The 14,233-nt window shown below is 31.7% G+C and overlaps 1 long non-coding RNA gene across 1 annotated transcript in view; it reads right to left on the bottom strand.

Moving 5' to 3' along the window:
- Positions 1–4,125: 4,125 nt before the first annotated feature.
- LOC149569086 (uncharacterized) overlaps positions 4,126–14,233 on the bottom strand; it is a 57,412-nt gene continuing 47,304 nt past the window's right edge. Inside the window, exon 3 of the long non-coding RNA XR_016361716.1 lies at positions 4,126–4,557. This is a non-coding gene — a long non-coding RNA (uncharacterized LOC149569086). The remainder of the gene's footprint in view (positions 4,558–14,233) is intronic.

The raw sequence follows: 14,233 nt of genomic DNA, 5'->3' as shown, positions 1-14,233 counted from the left end.
CCTTCCTTCTTAGACACCAAAAGAGAATGAATATTTTCATGAACTGAAATAATGGAATCCAAGATCTATCTACTAGGAACAAACCCATTTTGCTACCTTGAGATGATAGCCAGAAGAAGGGATAAAATTCTGAGAGTATGAACCTTAAGGATAATCTTATAAAAAGAATTACACAAGCTAATAGGCCTAAATTGATCCAATCTATTTGTGCTTGACTTCTTTGAAATAAGGGCAATGAAGATGCCATTTAACTCTTTAAGGATGTTTTTGGTACAAAAAAATTTCTTCACACCATTGCAAATATCAGTACCAATGATATTCCAATACTTATGAAAGAACAAAAAAGGAAACCCATCAGGACTAGGGGCTTTGTCACCCCCAAAAGAGAACACAGCCTTAGAAATCTCATTCGTGTAAGGAATAGAAGTGAGGGACAGATGCTGAACCTTAGAGAACAAGTTAGAATGCATTCCAAAAACATATTCTTCTTATCTAAATCCAAATTAGGTTCACCTTGAAGTAGTCTGCTAAAAACTCCATAGCCTCCCTTTTGATAATCTCTTCATTATCAGTCAAACCTTCATCCATATTAAGTATGGAAATTCTATTAGCCATCCTATGCTTTAAAGTAGTCAAATGAAAGAACTAAGTATTTTAGTCAGCTTCCTTCAAAAAGACCTTTCTAGAACGTTGTCTCTAGAACATCTCCTCCTTGGTAATAAGGTCATGTAGTTCAACCAATTTGCTACTTTCCTCCTCCCTTGAGACCACCTCATAACCATTATTCTAAATCCTATCTTCTATATGTTTAAATTCCTCTAGAATCTTTTTATTGTTCTCAAAGATGTTGCCAAAGGTATGTTTATTCCATTTCTTAATATTCTTCTTGACAGTTTTCAATTTAGCTACCACTCTAAACATTGTTGTACCTTCCACTTTGATACCCCACTACTCCTTGATGAGAGTCTCCAAGTCCGGATGAAGAGTCCACATTTTCTCAAATCTGAAGGGGAAATTCTTATGAAATTTGAGCTTATCGGCAACAAGGAAAGTAGGGTAATGATCCGATCCCACATGAACTTGAGCATTAAGTGCATACTTATAATTCAAGAACCAATCATTACTGATAAGAGCACAATCCAACCTGGCCTGAATAAGAGCATTTCCAAATCTTCTATTAGTCCAGGTGTACTCAATCCCATAAATGATGATCAATAAAGTTCATTAAATCTAATCTATTATCTAGATTGGTCTGGCTGCCTCCCCATTTTTTAGATTCTTTTAAAGGGGTATTGAAGTCCCCCATCACCATCTAGTTCTCCTCAGCAAACAACTTTCTCTAATTAGAATTTTTTTCCCACAAGGCCTTCCTTCCCCATTTGGAGTTGGAGGCATAGACAAATTTATTATTAATGTTGTTCTGTTCTAATTAAGAAATTAATTTATTACTTTAATAAATACAATAGTTGAATACCAAATTATTTGGTGTCTCATTAACTAGGTTGTAATAGCATGTCTCCCCTTGACTATCCATTAATAAGTCTTGTATCCCATGCTCTTCCTTCATATCATGGAGTCAATTGAGATTTTAATTGGAACTACCCAACTCAGTATTGCACTACCCAATGTATGTAAAGTTTCTAATGTTTGTCATTATTGTTGGAGAATAATAGCAAACTGCAATCTAGGACATGATCCAAATCAGTGATATTGTGTCTATTATATGCTAACATAAGAGTCATTTTCATATCATGTAGCATGTTTTTTCTTCCCACATAATGATATCCCTCTATATTTCAAAACTTCTCACTATCTGTTGAGCGATTAGTATGAGAAATAGGCTACATTTGTGGTGACGACAAAAGTATGGGAAGAATGTTAAACATTAACATTTCCTTATCTTTAACTAGGAATTCCATGCATTATAGACTATGTATAATTGGGATTTCTCTCTCTATGTAGAGAGAAATCTAAACATCTACAAGAAAATGGATTTTGACAATCCTTATCATAATTATAAGGCTTTGTGTTATTTTTCAATGAATCACTTCTCATACTATATAATGATAGAGTAGGAAATAGAGCTAAAACTATGAGAGGAGTAGAAAGTGTAGGTTGAGGGCGAGGATTGGTTGACAAACCATTTTTATTATTTGTAAAAATGGATAAAGGAATTAACTCTTTGGTGCATTTTTCCTCTGAAAATTTTGAAACTTCATTTCATTAAAGAGTACATCTCGACTCCTCACAATTTTCTTTGCAGTGGGATTCTGTAATCAAAAACCAAATTCATGATCACAATATCTCATAAAGATACATTGTTGTGATTTGATATCGATTTTACCCCTTTTCTCTTTAGGAATATGTACAAATTCTTGACAACCAAAAAATATGAAGATATGAATAGGAAGTCCTTTTTTCCCCAACATCTATCTTTTGAAATTCTAAAGTCCTGATGAGATGAAGCATTGTGACTAGACAAATATATTATTGTATTACAAGATTGTGCCCAAAATTCTTTGCCTAAACCAACATTAGAAATCATGCACCAAGATTTCTAAAGAATGGTCTGATTGAGTCTTCCACCCCATTTTTTAGAGAGGTGAATGCAACAATTTTAACCCTTTGAATACAATGATCTTCACAAAATTTATCAAACTCCAACAAAAACAATTCACATTTGTTATTATTTTCTTAACATTTAATTTTGTGACCACTCTGATTTTCATAAAAGATTTTTGAAAAATTTAAAATTTTGAGAAAACTTTGGATTTTCTAGAAATTATATAAATCCAAACTTTTCTTTTACAATCATCAAGTAAAGAAAGAAATAGTTTTCTCCTCCATAAGAGGTTACCTTTGTTGGACACAAGACATTTGAGTGCACTAACTCCAACGGTGTTGTCTTCTATTCATGACAATTCTTCAACAAATAGACCCACATTTGCTTTCCATGTAGGCAATACTCACAGAATTTTAAATTTTCTAGTAAAGACCCAGAAGATGATCTTAATTGAGCATAACTTCTAGCCTTTTTTTTTCTCATTGGCCTAGCATTTGGTGACACATTGATGCCTATAATAGTCATAGAAAGCTCTCACCTCATTATTACTTCAAGCAATGTATAGAGTACCAACTTTATTTCCCTTGGCAATAACCAAGGAACCTTTACTAACTTTCCATGTGTTCGTGAGAGTTGTAAGAAAACCTTGAGTGTACAACACGCATGGGCAAATTATATTCCTTTATAATTTGGGAATATGGAAAATATATTTAAGAAACCATATAAGACCCATTTTTAATGATAATAGAATATCATAGTTCCCAATAATTTTACAAGCATTGTTGTCACTAAGATATACATTCAAAAGCTTACCTTCTTGATAATTTTTGAATGCATTTATGCAATTAGACACATGAAAAGAGGCCCTAGAATCGATTACCCATGACCTTGAGCTTGTGTCACTTTTCGAAAGAATAAAAATATTATTATCCTTATCATGAATGATGTTTTATTTTTTGTCCAAAAGATTTTCTTGTGCCTTCTTTTTCTTTTTTTAGTCCTTGTTGATGTGGCCATCCTTTCCAGAAAACCAACAAGTTCCTTGTCAACCCCAAAACTAGAATCTTCTAGCTTATTGTGATCTACAACCTCTTATTATTTATGACTTTACAATGGCTTCTACCTCTATTTCTTATGTCAAACATCACTAGAGAATCGCCAAATGAATGCTCTTGTTGTTTCCTTCTAATATCTTCACCAAGAAGAATATTTTCTACATTAAAATTTACCTTTAATTTGGGTGTTACTTATGTGCTTATCACCTTCAAAACTCCACCCAACTATTTGGTAATGAACAAAACAAATGAGTAGTCTTTATTTTATCATCCAATGGGACTCCAACCAAATTTGATTGAGTAGAAAGCTTGTTGAATTCATTTAATTGGTTTGATACCATTCCACCTTCTCTACTTTTTTAGATTACATAATCTTTTCATGAGAAAAGCCTTCTTAAATTCCTAGACTATTTCATACATGTAAGATAATTTGACCCATAAATCTTTTGAAATTTTTTCAGATTGAACATTGAAGACTACATTGTTCCACAACAATAGAACGATAAATGATTATGAATTCCTATCATTCTTTTCCCAATCTTTATATATCAATATAGCTGGCTTCTTCAATCTTCCTTCTAATGAAATAAAAAAAGACTTTCTTAACTAGAAAAGCTTCCATTTTCACCTTCCATGTACTAATATTCTTCCCTAAAATATTATTTACCTAAGCTTCCTCCATCTTCAAGGAATTTTAATTACCAAATTCCAACTAAAAATTCTAACTTGCTCCTAAACCAATTGTAAATGCAAAAATAAAATAGAGGAAACCAAATGAACAACATACACTAATAGAGAGGGAAAAGAATCTATCATTGTTCACCACAACTCATGGCTACATCAACTTTGAGAGTATAGGAATAATATTAATGATCAAAAGATTTTTTTTGAGGCAATGTTGGAGGGGAACAAAGCTCACCTCCCTGCTAAGAGTTACACCTGAAATTCACCAAATTGGAGAAAGCATAAGAAATTATATAGAGAACAATGCAACAATGATGAAATAATACTAATAAAATATGTTTTCCATAAGGCGTACATTTTAACAGCTATATACATTAAATTAATAGTATTCAAGCTCAAGTTCTTGGTCTTATAGAGCTAAAATTTAGTGTTTTTTGTTCTATCTAACTTCATTCTACTTTCCCTACTACTATACCTCTTCATTTATAGTCAACACATCGAAAAGGTTGGTTTTCAAGTAATTTATTACAAATTATAGGTCCATCCCCAAAGGAGAAATTAGTGAGCTTTCAAACAATAAAATAAAATACCATTGGGGCAATGATAGGTCCATACTATTGATATAAGATTGTTTTGAAGTGAGGAACTTGTACTAGAATAATCATTATTTTGTCAATGATGTCAAACTTGCTACCTGCTAGTGAGACAATTGCTTTCTAATCTGAAAGCTATCCTTTAGTTGATTGATGAAGAGGATTTGAAAAGAGGAGATAACAATAGCACCTAGAAATAGGTTGAGTTATTTGGTATGTAAAAGAGGCACTAAGACCATGTAACACATTGATATTATAGTCTATTGTTTATCTACTTAAAGTCTAAAATGAAAAAATAATCAAGTTGAGACTAGAAGGAGATCAAGTAAGAAAATTTTTTGTCAAGCCTTGCTGAGAAGTCTATGCAAGTTGAGCAAAAATTAGTTGAAGTTGAGTAAAAAATAAGAGGTGCCAAGAAAAGATAAAAAATAGTGTAAGTCGAGTGATTATTAGAATATACTGAGTAAACTATAGTTGGTTCCGAGCATAATTAAACTTTAACATTTGCAGAGTGAACTAGTGTTGGCCAAATGACATAATAGTATAGATGTCAAGTGATAGAAAATAGTGTTAAATCAAATATTTGATGAGTCTAAGAAAACAATTTTGATTTCTTGAATTATGTGAAGTGTGTAGAAGATAACTATGATGAGCTGGTGGTACAGAATTCAAGGTAAACCATTTTGAGGCAATTCAAGGAAGATTGTAGAAGAATTTTTGAGAGGAACCAAATGGAAAATGGTTAGATTCATTATATCCTACCTAATCCTAAAATGGATGATTGTGATTAAGCAACAAAAGATCTAAATTCTCTATTTATGGAGATAGATGGTTAGAAGCAAAGGTTTCTGTGTGTGAGAACCTAAGGAAGATAAGGAGTCTAGGGTGTTGCTTCATTCAGTGGTTGAACAAAGGTGACTATAGTTGGCATGCAAATAAAGAAGGCTTAAGAGTATGAATTCTTGAAAGGTGAAAAAGATATCAAAGTTGAAGTGTGTCAAAGCCAAACAAAATGGAGTACTGAAAAAGAGATTTGTAATCTATGAGTTGTAATTTTTTATCAAATCAAGCCTTACTATTACTTTCTAATCATTGTATCAGTCTAGGGTAAATCGTATTGATTAAAGTTAAACTAATAGTCATTTTTAAATTCTTTAAATGCATAATATTCTAATAGACTGGTCTAAAGTTCTCTAACAAGGCTCACTCCTAATAGGGTTATTAAAATCCTTTAACCAGGTCACATTTAACAGTGTGTATTGTAACCTTTAATAGGGTTGGCCTTTCATAGGACATCACTTGGAGATCATCCATAATCTACCATCACCACTAAGCATGTTGAGCCTATTGGAGCCCTAATAGCCAAGGATCTAAAAAATAAAAAAGAACACAATGTTGATAATAGATTGAAAAGATCATTGTTGAGAGAGATTGTTGAACTAGATTGAAAGAGGGAGATTGTTGAAGAAGACTATGTGTTTCAATCATTGTTTTGTTGCCAATGTCAAACCTGCTATTTGGTGGTAAGATAACTACTTATAGGATTGAAGTACTATCACTTATTTGATTGATAAAGAGGATTTAATCAAAAGATGTAACAATAGCACAGGTTAGAGGAAAGGTTGAGTTATGATTATGTAATTAAGTACAAGAATCAGTTAAGACAGTGATGACATGATGTATTGATAATCTACTTAAGGTTACAAAGATTGGTTACACTAAGAAAGATTAGAAGAACAAGTTACACAAAGTTTGTCTGCCAAGCTTGACTGAGTGGATAGTAGGTGCTATGAAAAGTTAGTACAAGCCAAGCAAAATATTAGTTAGAGCCAAGTAAAAGTTCATTCTAGTGTATGTCGAGCAAAAAAGTGGATGCCGACTAAAGTTTAGTTGATGTCGAGCACTAGTAAACTTTAGTTCATGTTGAGTGATTTCAAAGAGGATGCCGAGCAACGCAATATGTGCCAAGCATTAAAAGGTTGATATTGCTGAGCTACTACATTATTTAGATGATCGTAGATTTGATGAATTCGAGCCAACAAGTTTGTTTCCTTAGATTATGTGAACTAGATGGAAGATAAGGTTGATGAGCTGGTGGCACAGAATTCAAGGTAAACCATTTTTAGGAAAATTTAAAGTGGATTCTAGGAGAAGTTTCTAGAAGAAATATGAGATATGGGGTAGATACATTGTATCCTACCTAATGAATCCAAACCCTAAATTGGCCAATGGAGAATGAGCAGTAAAAGATCTTAATTTCCTATTTGTAGGAATAGCTAGTCATGAAGCAAGTTTTTCATGCACGAGAATCTAAGGGAGACAAGGATTCAAGGGTTTTGCTTCATCAAGTGACCTAAGAGAAGAGTTTGCAATGGCATGTTAAGCAAGAAGGCTTAAGGAGATGAATGCTTGAAGGGTGAACAAGCTATCGGAGCTACAAAGTATGAAGGCCAAGTAGAATTGAAGCCTAAAAAGAGCTCTGTAATTTGTAAATGATGTTGTAAGTTGTATCAGATAAAAGCCTTATAGTATTCCAACACACAACGAAGCTATGTTAGAGATTGTTTTTTCCCTAAGGGTATGTGCAAGATCATGTTGGGCCAGAAAATGACAACCATAAAATTATGTAGTTCTAAAACGCCTCAACACATTTCAAAAACTATTCCAACACTTTTCCCACCCATCTTGATACCAAACCCAAAAACTAATACCTTTATAAGGCCTTTTATATTTTTTGATAGAAACCCTATATGGTCAACTTAAAAAATTTCCCAAAAATATGTTTTTTGCCTATTCTTCTATATTTTTTTTGCCTATTCTTCTATAGTTTTTTATTTCAAACATGTAGCTGACAACTTTTTTTTCACCCAAATTTGATGAAATGAAAAGGATTTATTAAGAATGTCCTTAGCTTTCCATAAATGTAATGTTTGTCAAATTACGAGTTTAGTAAGTAATTATTACTTATTTTCTAATGGAGTTACATATAAAGTGTTAATTGAGACACTTATTTAAAACAACTATAACTTTAAAATGGTACAACATTTTTAAAATCCAAAAGTTGTACCACATTCCATACTTCCTCTACTGTAAGGAAAAAGGAAAAGAAAAATTAAATTTTGCAGAGTTCTGAATCAATTAAGGTGGTTAGACACAAGAGTTCTTTTATTCAAAAAATACTATAGCAGAAAATTAATAATTATTTATTTATTTAGAGTAAAAATTACCAAAAAATATGTGTCCAATCTATGAATGGGCCTAATTCTTATATCTAGAATTTTATTAAAAGATATTATCATTTGATTTTTCTTAAGGTGGTCAAACATACACCCGCTTCTTATTTTTGTCCTAAAATTTTTGTACTACTGCATTAAAATTAAAAATTTAACCAATCATTTTTTTTTCTTTTTCCAGATAAGGCCTAATAGTTTATTAACTAATTTCAATTTCCTAAAGATTCTTTTCAATTAACTTTTTCATAGAAAGTTCATAACATGTTGAAAATTTCTCATCAAGTTGACATAACCCTGATTTGTTGTTTTTCCATTGCCACTTAAGGGTATAGTTTGGTTGACCATGATCTTGCACATACCCCTAAGCTACACTAAGTTTGATGACATCAAGGAAAGTGATATTGGTAAGAATATGTGGGATGCTATAAAAAAAGATCTATGGAGGAGACAAAAATGTGCTAAGAGCCAAATCCAAAAGACTCAGAGGTAAGTTGGATGATATGAGAATGAAAGAAGGTGAGCATATAGTTCAATATTGTGCCAGAGAAAAAGAAGTAGTTAATGCTATTAGAGGAGCAACTAGTAAGATTGAAGATGAGATTGTGATCAACAAAGTACTCAAAATGATGTTGCCTATCTTTGCTATTAAAGTCTCTACCATACAAGACCTAAGGTGCACACCTGGTAATGATCTATCCCTTAAAGGATTGATAGGTAGACTCATTACCCTTGAACTCTCTAATTTTGATAACTTCAAATCTGGGAATTTTTTATCTTCTTTCAAAGCTAAATTGTCATCAAAAGAACCTAAAGAGAAGAAGAAAAAGGTCAGATATATTTCTAGTGATAGTGATACAGTTCAGGAGGTTGTAGAATAGCTTAAAGCATTGGTGGCAAGGAGATTTCATAGAAACAAAGGATAATTCAAAGGTAAGTTACCCATCACATGCTTTAATTGCAATCAGGTTGGTTATATTGCCACTAAATGTCCTGAGAAGAAAAATGATAGAAGTAGAGACAAATACAAAAGTAAAAGAGATGAGGACATAAAAGATTGCAAATATAAAGGAAATAAGTCTTGCTACATTGTTGAGGAGGAAACCAAAGATGGATCTGACAACCATGATAATGAAGTGATGTATGTTACAATGAAGGATGATTCTAATAAGGATGAGGCAACTGCACTAGCATCTTATGTGAACAACAATGGTAGATGGATCATTGATAGTGGTTGTTCACATCACATGACTTGAGATAAAAGTGAGTTCATTACCCTTGATTATTATGACAGAAATAGTGTAAGGTTTGGTAATGATGCACGCTATCTAATAAAAGGAAAATGATCAATCAAACTCATAAAAAAGATCATGTTTTACAATGCTTATTATGTAGAAGGACTTAACTATAACTTGTTGAGTGTGTCACAACTGAATAGTTCCAGTTACAAAGTTGAGTTTGAGAACAAGATAGAAAAGATTTATGACACTAATGGGAAACTAATTAGGAAAGGTGATCAGACTAGAGGTAATCTATTTTATCTTGATATTAATGATTCTACTTGTCTTATTGTAGAATTTGATGATTTGTGGCTATGCCACAAGAGGTTAGGTCAAGTTAACTTTGACAACTTAGTGAGTATCAATAGCATGAAAAGAGTTAGAGGTTTGCCTAAATTGAAGAAACATGACAATATGATTTGCAAAAAACTATCAATTAGGAAAGATGACAACACATAGTTTTAAAATTAAGACTCACACCTCTAAAGAAATTTTGGAACTAGTTCATGTTGATTTGTGTGGACCAATTAATGTGAAAAGCTACAAAGGTGACAAGTACATTATCATATTCATTGATACTTAGCTAGAGTTGAAAAGGAAACAGGAAAAAGCTTGAAATGTCTGAGATCTGACAATGGTCGTGAATTTACATCAAATGAGTTTGAGATGTTCTATAATGATTGAGGAATCAATAGAGAGACTTCTACACCCAGGAACCCTTCACAAAATGGGATTGTTGAAAAGAGGAATAGATATTTAATGGACTGTGCTAGAACACTCACGATGGAGAAGAATGTTGCTTTGAAATAATGGAGAGAATTTTTAAGTACAATTGTTTATATCTTGAACCGTGTACAAGTCAAGAAAGGTACTCATTCAACACCTTTTGAATTATGGTACGGAGACTCACCCAATGTAAAATATTTTAAGGTATTTGGAAGCAAGTGCTACATTCTTAAGGATTTCAGGAATGGTAGATTAGATGCTAAAGGTGAGGAAGGTATATTCCTTGGCTATTCCACAAGAAGTAAAGCTTATAAGTTTTTTTATACTAGCACTAACAAAGTTGTGAAAAGTGGAAATGTGAAGTTTGATTAATATAGAGAAACACATGAAGCTAAACCTATGAAGGAACATGAAGAATAAAAATCCTTTGTATACTTTTATGAAGGTATTCCTACTAATGAAGATGTTGTAAACCAAGTTGAAAATCAATAGCAAGTTTTAGTGACTACCAAGTCACATACACTAAATGTCGAGTTGCATTCAGAAGCTGAGTTATAGTCAGGGGTTGAGTTATAGATAGAAGCTAAGGAAGATTTTGATTCTAAGACAAATGTACATATGAAAGGAATGTTAATCTACTGATAGAAAAGTACATAGTGATTTTAAAGTTAACAAATCCATTCAAGAAAGAAGAGAAGAACCAAGATTGTCAAAGTATGTCAAAAGAAATCACCCTACTAAACAAAATATTGGAGACAAAGATGCTAGACCAATGATGAGGAACATGTTGAAAAGTGATAAATGTTTTTTGAGCATGTGAGTCTAAGATAGTTAAAGATACCTTAGAGAATGAGGACTAGAGTAAATCCATTAGAGTAGAGATTTCTCAAATTGAGAAGAACAAGACATGGAATCTAGTTCCTAGACAACTTTTTCTATTTTACCCTTCCATTCCATATGTAACACCCCTCTAGAACAATCTTTTCATATGAAATATAAAGAGAAACACAAACCATTTCAATAAGCTACTATTCTAATGCTTAGCATTTCCTAAACTTCCAAATCTTATCCATTTAGTTTCATAAAATGGAGAATTAAGATAGTATGCAATTCTCTAATAATTATCAGTAATTTGGTAGTTCTTCCTTAATTCTTAACATAGAAAACACAATAAAGATGCATGCTATATTTTCTTCCTACCTCAGCACAATAATTAATTTATTTTCACATCATTTATATTTTACAAATTGTGGATTTAGATTTCCTACAATATTGCTTATAGTTTTTAATAATTTATCTCTAATATTTTCTAGTTAGTTAACAAGATAATTATGTGCAGTTTTATATTCAATGTATGAAGTCCAAACAATGAAATTAGATATTCTTTTTAGGGAAATATTTACACAAATTGTATCTATAGATTATATAATATGTTAGGAGAAGACATTATTTGAAATCCAAATTATCAAACATGTTAAAGGAAGGAATAGGAGATTGGCATGAATAGCTTTTAATGAAGATCTATAATTCAACAGTGTAAGTCTCTAGTCACAAGATCATGTTACAATATCCACAGTTGAATAAGAATGAGAGGCTCAACTACATCTTCTTGAATTTCAAAACAATTAAAAATGAAAGTAATTTTGATGTTTTATAACAATAAGCATAGTATACGAATATAAAAGAGATGGGTGTAGGATGCCTAGTGTTAATTATTACCAAAATAAAATGTTTAGAAAGCATCTATTGCTCATGACATGAAAATATGGAAACCTTTTCAAACTAAAATTTAAAAATAGGCTCATTACAAGACAACATTAGCACACTTAAACCAAATTTCAAATGGCATAAAAATCTTGCATCTTTGTTGGATTTTACTAATTTCATAAATAAGATTTTTCCCAGATCTTTCAGAGGCTTTCTGCACCAGCTAATGGATGTCAACAGTATGGTAAAAGTAAAAAATTTGTGTCACCTGTTGGCATTATGTTATATTTATCATTAGTGACAACAGTTACTTGATTCTAAATGCTTACCGAGCTCATCACTTAGTCTACAGTTTATACCGAGCATTCAGTGGTTACCTTGTAAGCTTAGCAGTTAAGCAGTTTACATCGAGCATTCCTAAAGCTGCCAAGTAAATATAGGCAATGTGAAGAACAGTAGTGTTTATCGAGCTTCTCAATATGTACCGTACTTCACATTATCTACCGAGCAGTAAGTTTGTGTCATGAAGTTCAATGTAAACCAAGCATTGGAAGAAGTAGTGTTTACTGAGTGAAGCAAGGTAAACTCGGTATGTAGTATCTACTAAGTGACACTACATCTACCAAGTCACCAGTGGTTACTGAGTTCATAACTACATTAAGCGATTAGTATGGACCGAGCTTTCACTTCTATCGAGTGCATGATGATGTCGAGTAATGCAATGGATGTCGTGTATCAAAAGGTAACTGAGTTAGTTCAGTGAAGCCGAGTTATTTACTATTGGGATGAATTTGTAATGTATTTGTTCACTTGTATTTTGGCCGACCTTGTAGTTTTGAAAATTTGAAAGGTATATATGTAAGGTGTATTGCAAGATATCATCTGTATGAAGAAATAGCAAAGTAATGAAAAGGATATGCCAAAGTTTTTCAGTAGCAGTTCAAGGAATACATCATGGTCAATATAGAGGCAAAAAAGTTATATCCATCACATAAGGTGATCAGTGCATAAAGGATCTCATCAACAATCAATTGTAAGTAGATCCACTACTTCATCTTAACAGGTGAATCAATTTTCTAAATCTCCTAATAGGGCAGATCACCAGAAGTGGTCAATGTAAGCCTTAATAGGCCAACTTTATGCTGCAATATTGAAGTTTTGTGAGTATCATCCCCACCCCAATTTTACTTTCTATTTGGAAGGTTTCTGGGTCACCAAAATATTGTGTTCTTTTGTGTGATGAATGATTTACCTTTCAATACTAATGTATATAGTAGTATAGATGGATGTGTGGTAAATTTAAAAGAAAGTTTTAAAGTTACTGATTCACCCCTCCCCTTACAGTAACTTGCAATATCTTGAATATTTCCAACATCACCTTCCAAGATGACTATCAGAAAGACTGAATTTGAGTATTCTTGCCTAAAAATCAATTTTGTTTAAACATATGATCTAGAAAAAATCATTCTAGCTAAGTTATATACATTCTTAGACTTTTTCTAATTGCAAATGTCTATTAAATGCATGTTTTATACTAGTGTCCAATTACTAAAGAAATAAAATTATTTTAGAAAATTGACTTTCCAATAACTCTTACTCTTTTTTTGTGATATTTTTTTAATCACATATAAACATGATTTTATATAGTTGAAAGTCAAGAATATACTTGTATAGATTTTATAGTGTTTAAATTAGATATAGTATATTGTATTAAAAATAAAGCAAGTGCATATTTTAACACTAGAGAAGATGTTGATTTTGAGAAAAAAAAAATCATTTAAGAAATATTAAAAAGTATGACATTATAGAGGAGAGAGTACTCTTCAAAAACGTATAATATTTCTTTTGGTTAGAATAGATTTGTTTTGAAAAATGTGGTGGGAGATGAAAATTAGCGATTTTAGGTGATTTAAAATTTGAATTGTTATAAAGCCAAAAGCATAGTTCAAAAGATTATTTTTTATTTTTTATTGATCTAGCTATACATTTAATCTATAAAATAATCCAAGATCAAAGTGAAACGGGTTTATTTTTGTGTAGTTTTGTGGTGGGAACTAGACACATAATTTTAAGCATTTTTAGCAACTAGAAAATGAACCTTAAAAATTAAGAAAATACATCAATTCTTATTATAAATAATCATTAGAAATGATAATCCTAATTTCATCTATTTCTACACAGTTCATTAGGCTACTTCAATTTCAAATTCTAAATAATAACACCTATTTTATGTCATTGAAGTTGAATAGTTATACTTTAGTCAGCCTTTTTCTTTATAAAAGGGTGACATGGGTTTCTACTTTTACCCTTACATGGTTGTTGAGAAATCATATTTTTTGGCTCCTTCATAACTAAGCCATGAAGTTTTTTGAAGCAAGTCAAGTTTACTTAGCTA

Source organism: Cupressus sempervirens, chromosome 3, assembly GCF_028749045.1.
Source record: "Cupressus sempervirens isolate cs-2001-9-10 chromosome 3, ASM2874904v1, whole genome shotgun sequence".
NCBI lineage: Eukaryota > Viridiplantae > Streptophyta > Pinopsida > Cupressales > Cupressaceae > Cupressus > Cupressus sempervirens.
This window is presented reverse-complemented; position numbering and strand designations above follow the sequence as displayed.